The 6,000-nt window shown below is 41.0% G+C and overlaps 1 long non-coding RNA gene across 2 annotated transcripts; it reads right to left on the reverse strand.

Annotated features, from left to right (window-relative positions):
* Window positions 1-84: 84 nt before the first annotated feature.
* LOC138983029 (uncharacterized) lies at window positions 85-3,610 on the reverse strand. 2 transcript variants are annotated; one of them, XR_011461041.1, is made up of 5 exons: window positions 3,278-3,610; window positions 2,692-2,785; window positions 2,290-2,370; window positions 1,066-1,112; window positions 85-329 (listed from the first exon to the last, which is right to left on the reverse strand). It is a non-coding gene; the product is annotated as an uncharacterized lncRNA (long non-coding RNA). The 2 variants fall into 2 exon arrangements; XR_011461042.1 differs by having other exon boundaries at window positions 3,274-3,610.
* Window positions 3,611-6,000: the final 2,390 nt, after the last annotated feature.

Raw genomic sequence — 6,000 nt, forward strand, 5'->3', positions numbered from 1 at the left:
TCTCCCTTGAACAAACATTTCTTGTTTTTACTATGTGTTAGTTTTAAGGGTATATAGAAGAACAATAAAGAAAAAATGCTGCAAATTGACTTGGACGTATTTACAATTTAATTAAACAAAATGTTTCAAATTATCTGATAATGAAATTCTACATTAAAATTAAAGCAGATCTAGGGACTTGTGCACAACATAAAACATAAGGAACTATAATCTGCATTGCTTGTTATGATGAAAATGGCTGGCACCTGTCGACCGACTTGCAGGCCATAATTCTATATGTTTTACTATGCGCCCTGCATGTCAATGGTCTTTCTCTGGGTGGCTCGATTCTGAGGAGATAAAGAAAATGCATTTAGTGCAAGCAGTACATAATGACAACACACATACAATTACTTAAAGCAGCTGCTGATTTCAGAGTATTTAGTTAAAGGCCCACCCCAACTTGTTTGCCTCAATGTCGCAGATTTGGTCAGACTTTCACAATGAGTAAGATAACAAATTTAACAATGTTTTGATTTAAAAAAAAAATAGTATTCATTTTTGTTGTTTTCGGCCCCATTCACTGGGAATCTTACTCAAGGACAAGGATTTTTTTAGGAATATTTGTATGTGAAGCTTCCAAGCCCTAGCTTCAGAAACGACCAAGAAACCCTCAATAATGGATTTTGTTGTGCATAGTGATGGCTATCCAACCGAGTGGCGGAGCACTGGTGAATCCTTTCATTCTCCTGATTGCTTGATTCTGAAATGACATTGTGGAGTTGGTAGTTATGTGAGTGTGTAGTGCCTGCTCTTCGTTGTTTAGTCGGGGGGAGGGGGGGGATATTGAATCATATGATCATAAAGTAAGACTTCACTGTGATGTGCAGAGATTTAGTCAGGTACACAACATTGCTATGCTATCACGAAATTAGATGTTCTATCCTCTAGATGGGCTACACAACTACATCAGATGTGATGGTTGGGTTTTCGCATATCAGCAACATGTTTTGAAGTTCTCATTGGGTAATCACGGCTGACATCAAACACAGAAAAGGTGGAAAAAACATAAATCAATGAACTCACCTTCCCTGCATTGTGATACTAGCCATATGGGTCTGCCGAAGTAGCTCCTGCACATATTGAATTAAGTATTCATGTTATTGTTAGGATCACACTTTTTTCTGGTACATGTATATCAGACTGGAAAGTTTCTCAAGGCTTGAAGAATTCAAGAGCTTGCCTATCCCCAATAAAAAAAAAAAATTAGTATGCAAGTATTTTCAGGGTCTCAAGGTTTTAATATGAAGTCTGTTCCTCTGGGGTCATGGAGAAACAAATTACAAATGAGAACATACTGTTACACAACAAATTCCGACCAATTTAGGACACACCATAACATAACTCACAAACAAACAACAGCAATACAATAATTAGTCTGCAAATACCTAAACGTCGTTCACACTAGGTATACAAAAATAAAAAAGCACATTCAGGCAGGTTTGACAAGTAGACCATTCCAGCTACTGTTCCAGACCAAAGGCCATGTTTCCCCTTACTCTGTGATTGTAATCATAATTATTGTTTATGAATGACTTCAGTTTTTCTAAGTAAATCTCTCGTTGTAATTACTGGTAAATGCATTATCCCAATTAAGATATCCTCACATCTAACCTGCGTAAACTTCATTTCAAGGGTTTTAATTTTTTTTTTAGCTGGCCAAGAAATTATAAGCATTCCTCAATTATGTTCCTGTCAGACTCAATGAGCTAATCTTATAAAAAAATTTTTAAAAAGGTAGCATCTTATAATATTCTCACGTGAATTATAGCTAATCAGAAAACTAGTATTTAATTTTTTTTTAAACTCAAACTGAAAATACAGGCATGCAACATTATTCTTGCTGTTTTGTGATAACCCTTACCATCAACTATTCTATTTCATTTCCATCTTAACAGGCGTAGCACCTCTCTGGAAGCCAAAAGAACACTTTAAATCCACCCCCCCCCCAGTACTGAGTAAACATTGCTGTGCATATTTAAAAAACAAAACAATGCCTGAGTCTCCAGTCACCTGTTTATGTTGTTGTCCTTGTACTTCACTTGTAGCTTAGCTGTTCAAGAAACTGTTTCTCTGATCACATGATCAAAATTCAAATACTTAATAAACCAATTTTGATTCTATTTCTTCAATAATAAGTTGAACGTCTGCATATGTAATTGCCACAATTTACAGAGTTTCTGAATAAATGCTGCAAGAAAAACCAACAGAGTGAACAGTTTGTAAATATACTAACATACCTATATTTACCTTATGACATGTGTGGTACAGTGGCTGCTAAAACGTCCGTTACACCTGTCTGCATATATTAGGTGACAGCCCTGATGGAGACTGAAAAAAAAGTTCCTTTGTCAGTACCCTGTGTATGAGTGTGGTCGGGTATGTTCTGGAACAATTAGAGCACTCCCTATGACCATATGTTGCACGGAGGGTAGGCGGGGGGGGGGGGGGGCTTTTAGAGGTGTAGTTGTTGGACTGTAGTGTAGAGGCTGATTGGCAGTGCTATGGGGTGAGGGTGGAGCTGGGGCGGAGAATATATCGTATGTAATTGAATACTAATAGTAATAAGCATGATCAGTTAGACTAGAGTTAAAAACTATGTTGATCGCCAGAGACATTACATAATGTGAAATCACAAGCATGTTACTGTACCTTTCGTTTTGCCATTGAGATTGGTAGAAGGCATTGAGTGGTGAACACAAGTTGCATTGATCACTGCATCACCATGTGGTCAATCCCCTTTGATCTGCAGATTGCACCAGCACAAACCAACACTGTGTTATGATCGCCCACATGGCCAATAAATCTAAGAACACAAACACTAGATAGATCTAATCGGAGAGCCTGCAAACCGAGTCATGCTTTTTAAATTCAATGAAAATCTGTCTGTCAATGAAGCAGATAGATCTATCCTTGCGATTGTTTTTGCAAGCAGATAAATGTTAGAACGTCACTTATTCCGTTTTCATTCAACAAATTGATATTTTGCAAGATGCATTTCGTGCCAATGAGCTGAACAAACAATCAAAATCAAGCAAGTGGTACATTCTTGAAGACAAAATTCAGTCACGCAAACAAACTGAAGGGAAAAAATCTAGCTTACTGCTGTACTGATTTCGCCAAATAAATGCATTTGCATGCCGAAGTTATTCCTGCTTTGATTCCAATCATTCTAATTGATCTGAATGCAAAAAATATACGTAAACGAGCTGATCAAAATGAGTAACATTGCACCTGCCTATAGACTGTACTGCGAAAGCGAAGGTCGTCTGCGACTGGAGATTTTGAAGTCGAACAGCGTCGTTTCTTCACTCTCAGCGGTTGTCTTCATCGGAAAAGTGAAAAGCCTGACTTGCAATCTAGCGAAAGACACATTCTGTCTTTCCGTTCGGGCGTTGTTTTTGTGTACAATCTCTGAAAATGTTATTTCGAAAAAGGCGGCCGTCATTGTTTTGGGGTTTCCGCCTAGTGGTGTTTTAAACCGGTTTCAGACCGGAACACACTGAGGAGATGAGAACAAAATGGCAGCCCCCATGAAATCCGAAAGGTCACGGAAAAAAGTCGTGAATACACGCACACACACACGCACGCACAGACAGACAAAGTTACGATCGCATAGGCTACACTTACGTGAGCCAAAAAGAAACAAATAAAAAAGCTAAAAAAACTAACCTTGCATTTGCAAAAATCGATGGAAAAAGTGTAGGTAGTGGTCCAAAGGAAGCAACGGCTGTGAAAAAACCTGTAAAAAAAAAAGTAAATTAGCTCCCTTAATATAAAATAGTTGAAATGCGGTAAAAGAACGAGCAAAATGAAGCTAACGGTCTAAGGGGAGCAACTCCTGTTAGCAAAAATTGTAAGAAGAAAGCGCATTTAGCTCCCCTCAGAAAAACATTTTGCCACGAGGCTGAAAATGTTAAAAAACGGGTAAAATAAGCAAGAAAATGCCTGTAAAATGTAATGAATGGAAGCATAAATAAGTAATGTGACTGCTTACCATGATAAGAAGGGTAAAAAAGGCGAAAACAAAAAGAAAACGCTGTAAACAAAATGCAGACAAGAAATGGCGGCATTGTGATGAAAAGGGTCCAAGGGAAGCAACTCTGAATGACTTTGGTAAGGGAGGCAACCACGACTATGCATCCAAAAATAGTGTGAAATGACGTGAAAAACATTATTTGGGGATTGGCGATTGGGCGGGTCATGTTTTGTGTATCTTTTGCAGATATTAACGACCCTCGCAGGGGTTTTCCGGGATTTTTCTGCCCTGCAATGCGCAACAACCCCCCAAAAATGTTGTAGCCCTAAAAATATTTGTACCATTTGAGAATATGAAATACGTAAATGCCCGATTCCGGAATAATAAAGTCCCATTCCGGAATTTTTGCTTGCCCCATTTAAGAATATTACTATTTAAGAATACGTGACCCATTCCGGAATAATAAAGTCCCATTCCGGAATTTTTGCTTGCCCCATTTGAGAATATTACTATTTAAGAATACGTGACCCATTCCGGAATAATAAAGTCCCATTCCGGAATTTTTGCTCCATTTCAGAATAACAAAGCCCATTCCGGAATTTTTGCCCCATTTGAGAATAGTTGCCCCATTTGAGAACAAAAAGGTCAATGTCATATACTACGTGAAATGGGTGGCTGGCTGGCTGGCTGGCTGGCTGGCTGGCTGGCTGGCTGGCTGGCTGGCTGGCTAAAAGAAATGGTCTGGTTGGTTGCTGGCTGAAATAACAGAATGGGCTGGCTGGCTGGCTGGCTGGCTGGCTGAAATAACGGAATGGGCTGGTTGGCTGGCTGGTTGGCTGGCTGGTTGGCTGGAAGAAATGGGCAGGATGGCTGGATGGTTGGCTGGATGGTTGGCTGAAAGATATGGGCTGGTTGGGCTGGCTGGTTGGCTGGCTGGCTGAAAGAAATGGTCTGGTTGGCTGAAATGGGCTGGTTGGCTGGCTGGCTGGTTGGCTGGCTGGCTGAAAGAACGAAATGGGCTGGCTGGCTGGCTGGCTGGCTGGCTGGCTGGCTGGCTGAAAGAACGAAATGGGCTGGCTGGCTGGCTGGCTGGCTGGCTGGCTGAAAGAAATGGGCAGGCTGGCTGGCTGGTTGGCTGGCTGAAAGAAATGGTCTGGCTTGCTGGTTGGCTGGCTGAAAGAAATGGGCTGGTTGGCTGGCTGGTTGGCTGGCTGAAAGAAATGGTCTGGCTGGCTGGTTGGCTGGCTGAAAGAAATGGTCTGGCTGGCTGGCTGGTTGGCTGGCTGAAAGAAATGGTCTGGCTGGCTGGCTGGTTGGCTGGCTGAAAGAAATGGTCTGGCTGGCTGGTTGGCTGGCTGAAAGAAATGGGCTGGTTGGCTGGCTGGTTGGCTGGCTGAAAGAAATGGTCTGGCTGGCTGGTTGGCTGGCTGAAAGAAATGGGCTGGCTAGCTGGCTGGCTGGCTGGCTGGCTGGCTGGCTGGCTGGCAGGCTGGCTGAAAGAAATGGTCCAAGGGAAGCAACTCCTGTCAAAAAATCTGTCCCAAAAAAAACCGTAATTAGCTCCCATAAATAAAATAATTTAAAAGTAAAAGTAAAAAGAGGCAAAACTGTCAAAGGGGAGCAACTCCTGTCAGCAAAAACAGTGCTAAGAACACGTAATTATCTCCCCTAAAGAAAATAAAACATTTACAAAAATAAAACAAAACAATCAATAAAATGCAGCCAACGGTCAAAGGGAAGCAACTCCTGTCAGCAAAAACAGTGCTAGGAACACGTAATTATCTCCCCTAAAAGAAATAAAAACATTTACAAAAATGGGACAAAACAGTCAATAAAATGCAGCCAACGGTCAAAGGGGAGCAACTCCTGTCAGCAAAAACAGTGCTAAGAACACGTAATTATCTCCCCTAAAGAAAATAAAAACATTTACAAAAATGGGACAAAACAGTCAATAAAATGCAGCCAACGGTCAAAGGGGAGCA

The sequence above is a fragment of the Littorina saxatilis genome, linkage group LG12, assembly GCF_037325665.1.
Source record: "Littorina saxatilis isolate snail1 linkage group LG12, US_GU_Lsax_2.0, whole genome shotgun sequence".
Lineage (NCBI taxonomy): Eukaryota > Metazoa > Mollusca > Gastropoda > Littorinimorpha > Littorinidae > Littorina > Littorina saxatilis.